The sequence below is a fragment of the Oncorhynchus keta genome, chromosome 15, assembly GCF_023373465.1.
Source record: "Oncorhynchus keta strain PuntledgeMale-10-30-2019 chromosome 15, Oket_V2, whole genome shotgun sequence".
Lineage (NCBI taxonomy): Eukaryota > Metazoa > Chordata > Actinopteri > Salmoniformes > Salmonidae > Oncorhynchus > Oncorhynchus keta.
In genome coordinates, this window is record NC_068435.1 from 4,293,096 (window position 1) to 4,311,641 (window position 18,546).

The window sequence follows — 18,546 nt, forward strand, 5'->3', positions numbered from 1 at the left end:
AGGAATTACTAACCACCATATTGTGACTCGCAGGTCTGACGTGGCCCATGAGCCAGGATTTTCAGACCACAATGTCAAGGATAACTAGGCCCTAACTAAAGTCTGAGGATAACTAGGCCCTAAATAAAGTCTGAGGATAACTAGGCCCTAACTAAAGCCTGAGGATAACTAGGCCCTAACTAAAGCCTGAGGATAACTAGGCCCTAACTCAAGCCTGAGGATAACTAGGCCCTAACTAAAGCCTGAGGATAACTAGGCCCTAACTAAAGCCTGAGGATAACTAGGCCCTAACTAAAGTCTGAGGATAACTAGGCCCTAACTAAAGCCTGAGGATAACTAGGCCCTAACTAAAGTCTGAGGATAACTAGGTTATAACTAAAGTCTGAGGATAACTAGGCCCTAACTCAAGCCTGAGGATAACTAGGCCCTAACTAAAGTCTGAGGATAACTAGGTTATAACTAAAGCCTGAGGATAACTAGGCCCTAACTAAAGTCTGAGGATAACTAGGTTATAACTAAAGTCTGAGGATAACTAGGTTATTTTATTTTACCTTTATTTTACTAGGCAAGTCAGTTAAGAACAAATTCTTATTTTCAATGACGGTGTCACGCCTTGGTCATTGTATCTTGTGTTTTTGTTATATGTTTGGGTAGGCCAGGGTGTGACATGGGTTTATATGTTGTATTTCGTATTGAGGTTTGTATTAATTGGGAGTGTGTATTATTAGGGGTGTGTCTAGTTAGGCTTGGCTGCCTGAGGCGATTCCTAATTGGAGTCAGCTGATTCTCGTTGTCTCGGATTGGGAACCGTATTTAGGCAGCCTGAGTGCGCGTTGTATTTCGTGGGTGATTGTACCTGTCTCTGTGTTAGTCACCAGATAGGCTGTATTAGTTTCACTCGTTTGTTGTTTTTGTATTTTCAGTTATTTCATGTACCGCATTATTCTTCATTAAAAGTCATGAGTAACCTACACGCTGCATTTCGGTCTGACTCTCTACAAACAACAGAGGAAGTTCATTACAGACGGCCTAGAAACAGTGGGTTAACTGCCTGTTCAGGGGCAGAACGACAGATTTTTGTACCTTGTCAGCTTGGGGATTATAACTAAAGCCTGAGGATAACTAGGTTATAACTAAAGCCTGAGGATAACTAGGCCCAAACTAAAGCCTGAGGATAACTAGGCCCTAACTAAAGTCTGAGGATAACTAGGCCCTAACTAAAGCCTGAGGATAACTAGGTTATAACTCAAGTCTGAGGATAACTAGGCCCTAACTAAAGCCTGAGGATAACTAGGCCCTAACTAAAGCCTGAGGATAACTAGGCCCATACTAAAGCCTGAGGATAACTAGGCCCTAACTAAAGCCTGAGGATAACTAGGCCCATACTAAAGCCTGAGGATAACTAGGCCCATACTAAAGCCTGAGGATAACTAGGCCCAAACTAAAGCCTGAGGATAACTAGGCCCTAACTAAAGCCTGAGGATAACTAGGCCCAAACTAAAGCCTGAGGATAACTAGGCCCTAACTAAAGCCTGAGGATAACTAGGCCCTAACTAAAGCCTGAGGATAACTAGGCCCTAACTAAAGCCTGAGGATAACTAGGCCCATACTAAAGCCTGAGGATAACTAGGCCCAAACTAAAGCCTGAGGATAACTAGGCCCTAACTAAAGCCTGAGGATAACTAGGCCCAAACTAAAGCCTGAGGATAACTAGGCCCTAACTAAAGCCTGAGGATAACTAGGCCCATACTAAAGCCTGAGGATAACTAGGCCCATACTAAAGCCTGAGGATAACTAGGCCCTAACTAAAGCCTGAGGATAACTAGGCCCTAACTAAAGCCTGAGGATAACTAGGCCCTAACTAAAGCCTGAGGATAACTAGGCCCATACTAAAGCCTGAGGATAACTAGGCCCTACCACTGAGGATGGATCACTCTCCAACACTATCTTACGTCATCATAGTGGGCAGCTGAACACGGTATACTGGAAGCACTTGGTTTGTTATTTTAACTAAGGCATAGCCAGTCTTTGTTAAACATAAATACCGAACTTGTTTTTGCATGGATTCCACGATACGGTTAACTTTTAACAACTAGGTCCGCTATTTCTTCACCCGTAATCCTTTTCAATAGACAGGTTAAAGTCTGCTTGAAAAGAGCTGCTAACCCAGCTAAACTGCTAATGTTAACCATCACCTCCTTAACAGACAGGTTAAAGTCTGCTTGTAAAGAGCCGCTAACCCAGCTAAACTGCTAACGTTAACCATCAAGCTAACGAAGTTAGTCCCAGATCTGTTTTCCAATGGAGCCCTCTTCGTCTGGAGAGGTAAATGGTTCCAGCGCTGTAGGATCTGTATCTACTACCCTTTGTTTCAGGACAAACTGGATCACTTAGACTTCCAATGTGGCAGGATCTGTATCTACTACCCTTTGTTTCAGGACAGACTGGATCACTTAGAGTTCCAATGTGGCAGGATCTGTATCTACTACCCTTTGTTTCGGGACAAACTGGATCACTTAGACTTCCAATGTGGCAGGATCTGTATCTACTACTCTTTGTTTCAGGACAAACTGGATCACTTAGACTTCCAATGTGGCAGGATCTGTATCTACTACCCTTTGTTTCAGGACAGACTGGATCACTTAGAGTTCCAATGAGGCAATAGTTTACTTGCCGAGGATTATAGGCTTGAGGTGACTTCCTTGATCATGGAATTCTTACCTTTTCTACACCGGTGGCTGGGTCGGCGTTCACGCATGTTGAATGCATCTCCGTCTTGTCGTTTGTCGTTATCCGACTGGCCGGTGTTGCCCGGAGTTTGTTCGCCAGGGGAGCCATCTCCTGCCTCTCCTCCCCCTATCTGATAGCGGAGTCGAAGGAGCACAGCAAGAAGAGCATGACAACCAACGATGGTGGCATGTCACGAGCCATGCAAGCCGAAGACAGCGGCCTGCCGCAAAGCAGCCTACTCTCCCAGTGAGAGGCCCGAAACAAATTGTTTCGCCGCCCTATACAACCTGATCTTCCTGCACCTTTTTCGCTGGGGGCGCAGCAGGCAACAGGAGTAGGTGTCACACCCACTTGGCAGAACCATTTTTCTGGAGGCAGAGTTCTTGTAGAAAATGCCTGGGGATGGTCTCTGAACAGCGGGGCTTAATTTGCCTCTGGATTTGGGTGGGATAGGCTGGTAGAGACTCCTGCCATTGTTGGGCTCAAAGGCTTTGACACCTCTCACTTCACACCTCAGTGGTAATTGAAGTTGTATCTTGTCTGTCCTGGCAGGCTTGGCAGCCTGAACTTAGCGTTCAGTCCCCATAAAGTAAAATATAGCATTGTAATGTACTTTATTTGTTATTTTTCATCTTGGCTTCCAAAATAGCATCAAACCAAACATTACTCACTCAGTTCCAGGTTGGATGGTGTCCTCAGGTCTCTGCCGTTTGTTTGCCAGAGCACCCGCTGTATATCTTGGAAAAAGGAATCCTTGGTAGTAGGAATCCTTCCAGGTAATTTTGCCCAAAATCATGTTGTAGGTTTGGAGTTTTTATCTGGGGTGAAGGTTATGCTGTGGAGGGAAGCATCCTGTATATATGTCCCTGCCAAAAACTCCAAGTTTATCTAACTCCAAATCTATCTTTTTATAAAAAATATGCTGAAAAATGCAGGAGCTCACATGCAGCTGTGTCTCTCTCTCTCTCTCCCTTCTGGAATACAAATAAAAGGAGTACTGATTAGTAGAGTTTAGTAGAGTAGAGTTTAGTAGAGTAGAGTTTAGGAGAGTAGAGATTAGTAGAGTAGAGTAGGGATTAGTAGAGTAGAGTTTAGTAGAGTAGAGTAGGGATTAGTAAGAGTAGAGTTTAGTAGAGTAGAGTAGAGTAGGGATTAGTAGAGTAGAGATTAGTAGAGTAGAGTAGGGATTAGTAGAGTAGAGTTTAGTAGAGCAGAGTAGAGATTAGTAGAGTAGAGTAGGGATTAGTAGAGTAGAGATTAGTAGATTAGAGATGGCTGATGATAACTAGGCCCTAACTAAAGCCTGAGGATAACTAGGTTATAACTAAAGCCTGAGGATAACTAGGTTATAACTAAAGTCTGAGGATAACTAGGTTATAACTAAAGTCTGAGGATAACTAGGCCCTAATTAAAGCCTGAGGATAACTAGGCCCTAACTCAAGCCTGAGGATAACTAGGTTATAACTAAAGTCTAGAGAGTAGAGATTAGTAGAGTTTAGTAGAGTAGAGTAGGGATTATTAGAGTAGAGATTAGTAGATTAGAGTTTAGTAGAGTAGAGATTAGTAGAGTTTAGTAGAGTAGGGATTAGTAGAGTAGGGATTAGTAGAGTAGGGATTAGTAGAGTAGAGATTAGTAGAGTAGAGAATAGTAGAGAATAGTAGAGTATAGATAAAAGGATCTTTATTTTCTCAGCCATACAGATTCATTTTAGTCACAAATGTGTCATATTACTTTTTGGCTTTATAATCTCATAAACCTGTTTGAGATGTGAAATGATCTGATCATTTCAACCAGGAACCTTACACTGGGAGCGAAGGCTGAGTTTGCGACTGGGAAGAAAGTGACGTTCCTGGATGATGCAACCAAACTGGAGCTGAGCCTACTGCTCAACGGGACCAGACGAGACAGAGTGTGAGTGTACTTTCTATTTATTTGTCAATTAATTTAAAAAAAGATATATATAGATATATATCAAACTACTTTTATTCTATAGCTTGAATCAGGAGTTGAAACAATAATGAAGCTCAGCATCTCTGTTTTGGAGAAATAGAACCACTTTCAAAATTGTAACAATGTTTTAAGCCTATGCAGTGTTTGTTTACATTTACGTTGTTTACAAACATATATTTTGGGGTTCTGATGAAGAATGACAGTTGAATTAAGCTCATGAGGCATTTATACCATAAAACTTCAACGCTGAGTCTGAAAAAGCATTCTGTTCCTTTTAGACAGGCAATGGCACACATTTTTAGCAAATAAACGTTTGTTTCACATTAATGCCGGGTCTAAATGAACTATTTACGAGGTCACCATTAATTACCATGAATTGTTTGAGGTTTCATTTTGATTTGTTACATTCAGTGGTGTCATACTCAAGTGTAAGGAAAGATACCTTAAAAGAAAATGACTCAAGTAAAAATGAAAGTCACCCGGTAAAATACTACTTGAATAAAAGTCTAAAAGTATTTGGTTTTAAATATACAAGTTTAAATCATTTCAAATTCCTTATCGTGATCCCTTCGCGCGCCAATCCCGTTAATGGGATTGATTTGACAACACCCAGTGAAATAGCAGTGCGCCAAATTCAAAAACAGAAATACTCATTATAATAATAATAATAATAATAATAATAATTCATAAATCATAACAGTGTTATACATCTGTTTAAAGATGAACTTCTTGTTAATCCAGCCACCGTGTCAGATTTCAAAAAGGCTTTACGGCAAAAGCAAACCATGCGATTATCTGAGGACAGCACCCCATCAAACAAACACATGACAAGCACCCCATCAAACAAACACATGACAATCACCCCATCAAACAAACACATGACAAGCACCCCATCAAACAAACACATGACAATCACCCCATCAAACATACACATGACAAGCACCCCATCAAACATACACATGACAAGCACCCCATCAAACAAACACACGACAAGCACCCCATCAAACAAACACATGACAATCACCCCATCAAACATACACATGACAAGCACCCCATCAAACATACACATGACAAGCACCCCATCAAACAAACACACGACAAGCACCCCATCAAACAAACACATGACAATCACCCCATCAAACATACACATGACAATCACCCCATCAAACATACACATGACAGCACCCCATCAAACAAACACATGACAAGCACCCCATCAAACAAACACATGAAAATCACCCCAGAGAACGTGTTTCCACTGCTCCAGAGAACATGTTTCCACTGCTCCAGAGAACAGGTTTCCACTGCTCCAGAGAACATGTTTCCACTGCTCCAGAGAACATGTTTCCACTGCTCCAGAGAACAGGTTTCCACTGCTCCAGAGAACATGTTTCCACTGCTCCAGAGAACATGTTTCCTCTGCTCCAGAGAACATGTTTCCACTGCTCCAGAGAACATGTTTCCACTGCTCCAGAGAACATGTTTCCACTGCTCCAGAGAACAGGTTTCCACTGCTCCAGAGAACAGGTTTCCACTGCTCCAGAGAACAGGTTTCCACTGCTCCAGAGAACAGGTTTCCACTGCTCCAGAGAACAGGTTTCCACTGCTCCAGAGAACGTGTTTCCACTGCTCCAGAGAACAGGTTTCCACTGCTCCAGAGAACAGGTTTCCACTGCTCCAGAGAACATGTTTCCACTGCTCCAGAGAACAGGTTTCCACTGCTCCAGAGAACATGTTTCCACTGCTCCAGAGAACCTGTTTCCACTGCTCCAGAGAACAGGTTTCCACAGCTCCAGAGAACATGTTTCCACTGCTCCAGAGAACATGTTTCCACTGCTCCAGAGAACCTGTTTCCACTGCTCCAGAGAACAGGTTTCCACTGCTCCAGAGAACATGTTTCCACTGCTCCAGAGAACAGGTTTCCACTGCTCCAGAGAACAGGTTTCCACTGCTCCAGAGAACATATTTCCACTGCTCCAGAGAACAGGTGTCCACTGCTCCAGAGAACATGTTTCCACTGCTCCAGAGAACATGTTTCCACTGCTCCAGAGAACATGTTTCCACTGCTCCAGAGAACATGTTTCCACTGCTCCAGAGAACAGGTTTCCACTGCTCCAGAGAACAGGTTTCCACTGCTCCAGAGAACGTGTTTCCACTGCTCCAGAGAACAGGTTTCCACTGCTCCAGAGAACATGTTTCCACTGCTCCAGAGAACAGGTTTCCACTGCTCCAGAGAACAGGTTTCCACTGCTCCAGAGAACAGGTTTCCACTGCTCCAGAGAACATGTTTCCTCTGCTCCAGAGAACATGTTTCCTCTGCTCCAGAGAACATGTTTCCACTGCTCCAGAGAACAGGTTTCCACTGCTCCAGAGAACAGGTTTCCACTGCTCCAGAGAACATGTTTCCTCTGCTCCAGAGAACATGTTTCCACTGCTCCAGAGAACAGGTTTCCACTGCTCCAGAGAACAGGTTTCCACTGCTCCAGAGAACATGTTTCCACTGCTCCAGAGAACAGGTTTCCACTGCTCCAGAGTCCAATAGTGGTGAGCCATGTAAACCCCAAACAGTTATTGTGCTGACGTTGCTTCCAGTCCACATACTTTTGTGTGTAATAGTGTAACATATTTCATCTAATAAGCTGCATGCAATCCTGAGTCATAGTGGGAGGACCACGATATGATGGTTATTATATCAATATTTGCACATTAAAGCGTTTCCTCCGCCATTTCTCACATAATTAATTTTTACTGACACAAAAAGATCTCACCTTGTCTAGCGTATCTTGTCGACATTTGGAAAGTTTACCGGAAAAATTGCTGTTTCCATCAGGCCTGTTGTGACATTTTGTGTCCAACCTACTCTACTCGCATAAAAAGGTTGGAAGGAAACCTGGTTACTGTGTGTAAATGATAACAGGTTAGTGCAGGAAATTAAGAAATTGATTAAATTGCTGAAAGTAAATGCTGTAATTAAACAATTAACTATGAGCAAATGAGCAAAGGCTGTGTGCATTAAGGAAATAGACGACTGGCTCAAATAGAAGCCTGTCTTTAAAACCTCTTCAGACTAGGGGGCAGTATTTTGATGTTTGGATGAAAAATGTGCCCAGAATAACCTGCCTATTTCCCAGGCTCAGAAGCGAGAATATGCATATGATTTCCAAAACTGTCAAAATATTGTCTGTGAGTATAACAGAACTGATATTGCAGGCGAAAACCTGGGGAAAATCCAACCAGGAAGTGCTGTTTTTCTGAAACCTCTCTTTTCCATTGCAAGCCTATTATCAACCAGATTCCTTTCCCTATGGCTTCCACAAGGTGTGAGCAGTCTTTAGACATAGTTTCAGGCTTTTATTCTGAAAAAAATGAGCGAGAATGATCACATCGCGTCAGTGGATAGCTAGGTGTCCCCAGATTTGTGCATGCGAGAGCCACTGGAGCGAGACCTTTTCTCTCTCTCTCCTATTGAAAAGGCTACCGTCCGGTTGAAATATTATCGATTGTTTATTGTAAAAACAACCTGGGGATTGACTATAAAAAACGTTTGACATGTTTCCACAAACTTTATGGATACTATTTGGAATTTTCATCCGTGACCGAAAGAGCCTGTGGATTACTAAACAAAACGGAGGTTTTTGGATATAAAGAGAATCTTTATCGAACAAAACGAAAATGTATTGTGTAACTGGTAGTCTCGTGAGTGCAAACATACGAAGATCATCAAAGGTAAGAGATTAATTTTATGGCTTTTCTGACTTTCGTGACCAATCTACTTTGCTGCTAGCTGTTTGTAATGTTTTGTCTGCTGAGAGAGCTGTCCTCACATAAACACTTGGTTTGCTTTCGCCGTAAAGCTTTTTTGAAATCTGAAACGCCAGGTGGATTAACAACAAGCTAAGCTGTGTTTTGGTATATTGCACTTATGATTTCATGAAAATTAAATATTTTTTGTAATTTCATTTGAATTTGGCACTCTGCAATTCACCGGATGTTGACGAAAATGATCCCGCTAAAGGGATCGGTGCGCCAAGATTAATAAGCGCCTGTTCAGTGATTTACGCAAATAAAGGCCCAGGCTATTAATTGAAGTTTTACGGCATGTTATATTCTGATTACATCAAACATTAGGAACCCTTTTTCCTCAGAACAGCCTCAGTTCGTCAGGACTCTACAAGGTGTCTTAAGCATTCCACAGGGATGCTGGCCCATGTTGACTCCAATGCTTCCCACAGTTGTGTAAATTTGGCTAGGTGGCGGACCATTCTTGATTAACACAGCAACCTACGCTGCTCAAAGGCACTTAAATATTTTGTCTTGCCCATTCATCCTCTGAATGGCACAGATACACAATCCATGTCTCAATTGTCTCAAGGCTTAAAAATCCTTCTTTAACTGGTCTCCTCCCCTTCACCTACACTGATTGAAGTGGATTTAACAGGTGACATCAATAAGGGATCACAGCTTTCACCTGGATTCACCTGGTCAGTCTACGTCATGGAAAGAGCAGGTGTTCTTAATGTGTTGTGTACTCAGTGTATATCATTTATTTATAAATCCCAAAAAATGGATGTCATAAGTATTCTAGCTTTATAAACTTAATCTGACATTTCTCTGTCATAACTGTTGTTAGTAACAAACAGCCTGTTGTGTTCTTCTGTTACCAGGGTGATAAAACATGTCTTCCCGCGGTACCTCCGAGCCCCTAGTGACTCCGAGGCCAAGCCAATAGAACAACTGTATAAAGGTAAAGCAGCATTTAAACACTGTGTGAATTACACCATGATATTTGTGGGGTGGGGAGGAGGGGGGGTCCTCTATCGCTTGGGAGTCCAAGAATAAAGATGGCGTCTAAGAATACAGATTTCAACTGTAAACATGCATTACCTTTCAATGTGACATGAACACAACCAATCGTGGTATTTTTTTTATTTCATTTTTTATTTCATTTTTTATTTCACCTTTATTTAACCAGGTAGGCTAGTTGAGAACAAGTTCTCATTTGCAACTGCGACCTGGCCAAGATAAAGCATAGCAGTGTGAACAGACAACACAGAGTTACACATGGAGTAAACAATTAACAAGTCAATAAATAACACAGTAGAAAAAAGGGGGAGTCTATATACAATGTGTGCAAAAGGCATGAGGTAGGCGAATAATTACAATTTTGCAGATTAGCACTGGAGTGATAAATGATCAGATGGTCATGTACAGGTAGAGATATTGGTGTGCAAAAGAGCAGAAAAGTAAATAAATAAAAACAGTATAAAAACAGTATGGGAATGAGGTAGGTGAAAATGGGTGGGCTATTTACCAATAGACTATGTACAGCTGCAGCGATCGGTTAGCTGCTCAGATAGCTGATGTTTGAAGTTGGTGAGGGAGATAAAAGTCTCCAATTTCAGCGATTTTTGCAGTTCGTTCCAGTCACAGGCAGCATAGTACTGGAACGAAAGGCGGCCAAATGAGGTGTTGGCTTTAGGGATGATCAGTGAGATACACCTGCTGGAGCGCGTGCTACGGATGGGTGTTGCCATCGTGACCAGTGAACTGAGATAAGGCGGCGCTTTAACTAGCATGGACTTGTAGATGACCTGGAGCCAGTGGGTCTGGCGACGAATATGTAGTGAGGGCCAGCCGACTGGAGCATACAAGTCGCAGTGGTGGGTGGTATAAGGTGCTTTAGTGACAAAACGGATGGCACTGTGATAGACTGCATCCAGTTTGCTGAGTAGAGTGTTGGAAGCCATTTTGTAGATGACATCGCCGAAGTCGAGGATCGGTAGGATAGTCAGTTTTACTAGGGTAAGCTTGGCGGCGTGAGTGAAGGAGGCTTTGTTGCGGAATAGAAAGCCGACTCTTGATTTGATTTTCGATTGGAGATGTTTGATATGAGTCTGGAAGGAGAGTTTGCAGTCTAGCCAGACACCTAGGTACTTATAGATGTCCACATATTCAAGGTCGGAACCATCCAGGGTGGTGATGCTAGTCGGGCATGCGGGTGCAGGCAGCGATCGGTTGAAAAGCATGCTTTTGGTTTTACTAGCGTTTAAGAGCAGTTGGAGGCCACGGAAGGAGTGTTGTATGGCATTGAAGCTCGTTTGGAGGTTAGATAGCACAGTGTCCAATGACGGGCCGAAAGTATATAGAATGGTGTCGTCTGCGTAGAGGTGGATCAGGGAATCGCCCGCAGCAAGAGCAACATCATTGATATATACAGAGAAAAGAGTCGGCCCGAGAATTGAACCCTGTGGCACCCCCATAGAGACTGCCAGAGGACCGGACAGCATGCCCTCCGATTTGACACTCTGAACTCTGTCTGCAAAGTAATTGGTGAACCAGGCAAGGCAGTCATCCGAAAAACCGAGGCTACCGAGTCTGCCGATAAGCATATGGTGATTGACAGAGTCGAAGGCCTTGGCAAGGTCGATGAAGACGGCTGCACAGTACTGTCTTTTATCGATGGCGGTTATGATATCGTTTAGTACCTTGAGTGTGGCTGAGGTGCACCCGTGACCGGCTCGGAAACCAGATTGCACAGCGGAGAAGGTACGGTGGGATTCGAGATGGCCAGTGACCTGTTTGTTGACTTGGCTTTCGAAGACCTTAGATAGGCAGGGCAGGATGGATATAGGTCTGTAACAGTTTGGGTCCAGGGTGTCTCCCCCTTTGAAGAGGGGGATGACTGCGGCAGCTTTCCAATCCTTGGGAATCTCAGACGATATGAAAGAGAGGTTGAACAGGCTGGTAATAGGGGTTGCGACAATGGCGGCGGATAGTTTCAGAAATAGAGGGTCCAGATTGTCAAGCCCAAGGTCTATATCGATTAGGTCTATATTGAGTAGGTCTATATTGAGTAGGTCTATATCGATTAGGTCTATATCGATTAGGTCTATATCGATTAGGTCTATATCAATTAGGTCTATATTGAGTAGGTATATATTGAGTAGGTCTATATCGATCAGGTCTATATCGATTAGGTCTATATCGATTAGGTCTATATCGATTAGGTCTATATCGATTAGGTCTATATTGAGTAGGTCTATATCGAGTAGGTCTATATCGATTAGGTCTATATCGATTATGTCTATATCGAGTAGGTCTATATTGAGTAGGTCTATATCGATTAGGTCTATATCGATTAGGTCTATATTGAGTAGGTCTATATCGATTAGGTCTATATCGATTAGGTCTATATCGATTAGGTCTATATCGAGTAGGTCTATATCGAGTAGGTCTATATCGAGTAGGTCTATATTGAGTAGGTCTATATCGATTAGGTCTATATCGATTAGGTCTATATTGAGTAGGTCTATATCGATTAGGTCTATATCGATTAGGTCTATATCGATTAGGTCTATATTGATTAGGTCTATATCGATTAGGTCTATATCGATTAGGTCTATATCGAGTAGGTCTATATTGAGTAGGTCTATATCGATTAGGTCTATATCGATTAGGTCTATATCGAGTAGGTCTATATGGAGTAGGTCTATATCGATTAGGTCTATATCGATTAGGTCTATATTGAGTAGGTATATATCGAATAGGTCTATATCGATTAGGTCTATATCGATTAGGTCTATATCGATTAGGTCTATATCGAGTAGGTCTATATTGAGTAGGTCTATATCGATTAGGTCTATATTGATTAGGTCTATATCGATTAGGTCTATATCGAGTAGGTCTATATTGAGTAGGTCTATATCGATTAGGTCTATATCGATTAGGTCTATATTGAGTAGGTCTATATTGAGTAGGTCTATATCGATTAGGTCTATATCGATTAGGTCTATATCGATTAGGTCTATATCGACTAGGTCTATATTGAGTAGGTCTATATCGATTAGGTCTATATCGATTAGGTCTATATTGAGTAGGTCTATATTGAGTAGGTCTATATCGATTAGGTCTATATCGATTAGGTCTATATCGATTAGGTCTATATCGATTAGGTCTATATCAATTAGGTCTATATTGAGTAGGTATATATTGAGTAGGTCTATATCGATCAGGTCTATATCGATTAGGTCTATATCGATTAGGTCTATATCGATTAGGTCTATATTGAGTAGGTCTATATCGAGTAGGTCTATATCGATTAGGTCTATATCGATTATGTCTATATCGAGTAGGTCTATATTGAGTAGGTCTATATCGATTAGGTCTATATCGATTAGGTCTATATTGAGTAGGTCTATATCGATTAGGTCTATATCGATTAGGTCTATATCGATTAGGTCTATATCGAGTAGGTCTATATCGAGTAGGTCTATATCGAGTAGGTCTATATTGAGTAGGTCTATATCGATTAGGTCTATATCGATTAGGTCTATATTTAGTAGGTCTATATCGATTAGGTCTATATCGATTAGGTCTATATTGAGTAGGTCTATATCGATTAGGTCTATATCGATTAGGTCTATATCGATTAGGTCTATATTGAGTAGGTCTATATTGAGTAGGTCTATATCGATTAGGTCTATATCGATTAGGTCTATATCGATTAGGTCTATATTGAGTAGGTCTATATCGATCAGGTCTATATCAATTAGGTCTATATCGATTAGGTCTATATTGAGTAGGTCTATATTGAGTAGGTCTATATCGATTAGGTCTATATCGATTAGGTCTATATCGATTAGGTCTATATCGATTATGTCTATATTGAGTAGGTCTATATTGAGTAGGTCTATATCGATTAGGTCTATATCGATTATGTCTATATTGAGTAGGTCTATATTGAGTAGGTCTATATCGAGTAGGTCTATATTGAGTAGGTCTATATCGATTAGGTCTATATTGATTAGGTCTATATCGATTAGGTCTATATCGATTAGGTCTATATCGAGTAGGTCTATATTGAGTAGGTCTATATCGATTAGGTCTATATCGATTAGGTCTATATTGAGTAGGTCTATATCGATTAGGTCTATATCGATTAGGTCTATATCGATTAGGTCTATATCGATTAGGTCTATATCGAGTAGGTCTATATGGAGTAGGTCTATATCGATTATGTCTATATCGATTAGGTCTATATTGAGTAGGTATATATCGAGTAGGTCTATATCGATTAGGTCTATATCGATTAGGTCTATATCGAGTAGGTCTATATCGAGTAGGTCTATATCGATTAGGTCTATATCGATTAGGTCTATATCGATTAGGTCTATATTGATTAGGTCTATATCGAGTAGGTCTATATCGAGTAGGTCTATATTGAGTAGGTCTATATCGATTAGGTCTATATCGATTAGGTCTATATCGATTAGGTCTATATTGAGTAGGTCTATATCGATTAGGTCTATATCGATTAGGTCTATATCGATTAGGTCTATATCGATTAGGTCTATATCGATTAGGTCTATATTGAGTAGGTCTATATCGATTAGGTCTATATCGATTAGGTCTATATTGAGTAGGTCTATATTGAGTAGGTCTATATCGATTAGGTCTATATCGATTAGGTCTATATCGATTAGGTCTATATCGAGTAGGTCTATATTGAGTAGGTCTATATCGATTAGGTCTATATCGATTAGGTCTATATCGATTAGGTCTATATCGAGTAGGTCTATATTGAGTAGGTCTATATCGATTAGGTCTATATTGAGTAGGTCTATATTGACTATGTCTATATCGATTAGGTCTATATCGATTAGGTCTATATCGATTAGGTCTATATCGATTAGGTCTATATTGAGTAGGTCTATATCGATAAGGTCTATATTGAGTAGGTCTATATTGACTGATGCGTCTTGCTGACAAATGTAGCTTTTTTGTAGCCTGAAAAGTCAGGACACCTCAAATGGGGCTAAAACTGTCCCGGAAAAACGTGATGAACCACACCTACTAGACTCAGGTTCACACCTGAACCTACTAGACTAGACTACAACATGATGGTCACCCTAACACACAGTCAACACACAGTCAACCTACTAGACTAGACAACAATTTTTTTTTTTTGTTAAATCAAGGACGCACGGCGAACAAATGGAGAAAATGAGGAAGTCAAAAGGAAATGGATGCATAAAGGAGCTCAAATTCATCTCTACTGAATGGACAGCGTGTCATATAGAAATAAATGGATTAAACCATGACAGAGAGATGGGGGTGTTCCTTTCATCTGGAGGCTTTTATTTTCACATTTACCACTGTAAAACATATTTACCCCCTGCATTGTAAACAAATACCCTGTGTCGGGTGCCGTCTTTCGGCCGGGACGTTAAACGGGTGTCCTGACTCTCTGAGGTCATTAAAGATACCATGGTACTCATCGTAAGAGTAGGGGTGTTAACCCCGGTGTCCTGGCTAAATTCCCACTAATCCCCAGTTTACAATTGGCTCATTCATCCCCCTCCTCTCCCCTGTAACTATTCCCCAGGTCGTTGCTGTAAATGAGAACGTGTTCTCAGTCAACTTACCTGGTGAAATAACGGATAAAAAATAAATAGAAGAAAGATTAAATTAGCGTTATTTAGAGACCCCTCAAAGTTGGACCATTGTTGCATTTCGGGGAGCCGAGCCCCCCTGTTTACATTTTAGTAATTTAAGCAGACACTCTTATCCAGACTTACAGCCGTGAGTGTATACATTCTTTATATGGGTCCCCCTAGTGTTGCAAACTCCATGCTATACCAACTGAGCCACCACCTCAATACACGTTTACACTAGTCAAATATACAAGACATTAAAAACAGGACAGTCTATCTTTATATCTGAATATCATGATCGTGGTGTTTGTAATGGTTTTTTTTTTTTGTCAATCAATTGACTGTGTTATCGTGTTGTGTTACTGCGTTTGTTGTCAAGCATATTCTTTTGAAGCCAAAACCTTTCCACATGGTGCGGACAACAACAAGAAAATGCTAATTCTGCTCCTCCTCCTCTAGAGCATTAAATACAAGATGCTATTTTATTCTATTTTGTTATATTTTATAATATATTTAATTCTATTCAATTCAGAGAAGGTTTATATGAACATTAAACACAATATTTCATTTTATTGTATTCTATTTTCTTATATTTTCTTATAATATATTTCAATCTATTCAATTCCAGAGAAGGTGTACATGAGCATCACTTTGGCGTTGGAGCGATCCCATAACGACTCAGCAGAGGTCCAGGAGTGGTGGATCGTGAACCAGACAGATCCGGGACAGATCAGCGTTCGTAGGCCCAAGCACCTGTACGACGCTGGGCTGGAGCTCTATGTCTTCAGTGACCAGGTCAGCCCTCCTAGTCTGGGTTTCCTGGCTGGATACGGGTGAGTAGACAACAACAAAAACAGAACATAGCGTAGCATGGAATGGCATAATATAGCATAGCATCACGTCACACAAGTATTTAATTTGATCTCATGAAAGTATCGGCTCCTGTAAGCCATCCGCTAACCAAGCAGTAGCTTGTGTCCATCCCATCACATAGCAGACAGGACCTGTAGTGCAGGTGTACCAGTCAATTTTTTATTTTATTTCACCTTTATTTATCCAGGTAGGCTAGTTGAGAACAAGTTCTCATTTACAACTGCGACCTGGCCAAGATAAAGCAAAGCAGTGCGACACAAACAACACAGAGTTACAGATGGGATAAACAAACATACAGTCAATAACACAATAGAAAAATCAATGAATCAATGTACAGTGTGTGCAAATGTAGTAAGAATTGGGAGGTAAGGCAATAAATAGGCCAATAGTGGCGAAATAATTACAATTTAGCAGTTAAACACGGGAGTGATTGATGCGCAGATGATGATGTGCAAGTAGAGATACTTACTCCAACATAGATAGTTAGTCAAGTACCCATCAATGTTGAATAAGAAAACGTATACTCTGTACTGTGCTGTGTATAATGGGCATAACTACATTAACTAAGTATGTATGGATCTTTCCCTCCAGGATCATGGGTCTGTACGCCTCCGTGGTGCTCGTCATCGGTAAGTTCGTCCGTGAGTTCTTCAGCGGTGTCTCCCACACCATCATGTTCGAGGAGCTGCCCAACGTGGACCGCATCCTGAAGCTGTGCACCGACATCTTCCTGGTCCGAGAGACGGGAGAGCTGGACCTGGAGGAAGACATGTACGCTAAACTCATCTTCCTCTATCGCTCGCCTGAGACTATTATCAAATGGACCAGGGACAAGACTCAGTGAGCCTGGTTGTATAGGGTAGTTATCCATTAGAAGTTTAACAGTGTTTCTCAACCTCTGACTAGTCCGTGAATACTTGACCAGTCTCTGGGACGTTGACGTTACTGACTGACCTGAGAACTATTGTTATTGACTTTTATGTAAGAAAGGAAGGAAGGACCGAAGCTTGCCGTTGTCCCTGTTGAGAAAACGGTTGAGAAACACTGCCTTTAGAACACAATTGCTAAAATAACGTGACCGAGGCGTCAGGAAACAATGAAAATTAGGACAAAGAACGGGGGTCTTCACGGAGAGGACATGTGGGTGAGGTTAAATATTATCTACAATGCTCTGGTGGTATGAGCTTCAAATACTGGCCTGACTATTCTACTTTAGACCGATGATGTGTCAAATACTGGCCTGACTATTCTACTTTAGACCGACGATGTGTCAAAAACTACAAAGTAACCCCCTGCCCCCTGTATCGTTCCTCGTTGTCTTTTCCCGACAGCCGTGTGGATGATACAGGTCAGTGTTTTAAAAAGGGCTTCCCACCAATGGATGATGGGAACCATGAAAATGACTTTACACAGGATTGGTCAGTTTAAATTTCCAACTTTTTCCTGATTGGAGCTCCTGGTTCATGTGATTGTGCAATATTATAGAGCTCTTCGTCATGTGCCCCGAGACGACCATTTTGAAGGATGTTTTCATTGCTACATACGAGACGGCCATTTTGAAATATGTTGTCATTGCTACATACGAGACGGCCATTTTGAAAGATGTTGTCATTGCTACATACGAGACGGCCATTTTGAAAGATGTTGTCATTGCTACATACGAGACGGCCATTTTGAAAGATGTTGTCATTGATACATACGAGACGGCCATTTTGAAAGATGTTGTCATTATTCCATACGAGACGACCATTTTGAAAGATGTTGTCATTGATACATACGAGACGGCCATTTTGAAAGATGTTGTCATTATTCCATACGAGACGACCAAGATTGCAGGCGACTACGCCATCTTGTTTATGTCTAAAACAGAGAGCTACTTCTAAAGACGCTAATGACAATCTATACTTGCCTTATTTAGTGTGTTTGTATGAGAAACTAAACCTGTGTTAATGATTTCTCAGGAAAGGACAAGAGTTGTTGTTTCATCAAGAAAGGTTTCACTTTTACTCAATGTAATGTTTAGAGTATACATACTTTATTTAATATGTTGTTTTGGTAGCTAATAAACGGTTGAATTGATTTACCTACTTAAAGATCATAAAAAGATGAGAATAATATAAAATAATATAATAATATAATATAACAACAAAACTGTGATAGATTCAAGATTGATGTTGGTCTATTTCCTGTTGGTCTATTTCCTGTTGGTCTATTTCCTGTTGGTCTATTTCCTGTTGGTCTATTTCCTAGTATGTATATTAACCGGGGGACCACTCCAGACTGTCTGTAAGTAATTGAGAAGAAGAACATGTTCTTTATCCAAATTGAAACCCGTTTCCAGTATGTTTTTATCAAGGCCCATATAAGGATCTGGTCAAAAGTAGTTCACTGAATATTAACGCATCTTTTGACCAATGGGTACAATGATATGTTAATTGTGTAGATAGTCAGATCTTCTCCTGATTGAGTACTGGCACCTCTTATAGAATATTGTCTTCAAAGTATTGCAGAGTACCGGGCACCTATATATAAAGAGTACCGGGCACCTAAACATGAGTA

General features: G+C 41.0%; 1 pseudogene; it reads left to right on the forward strand.

Annotated features, from left to right (window-relative positions):
* LOC118372857 (piezo-type mechanosensitive ion channel component 2-like) overlaps positions 1-18,226 on the forward strand; it is a 323,332-nt pseudogene extending 305,106 nt beyond the window's left edge.
* The last annotated feature ends 320 nt before the right edge of the window (positions 18,227-18,546 follow it).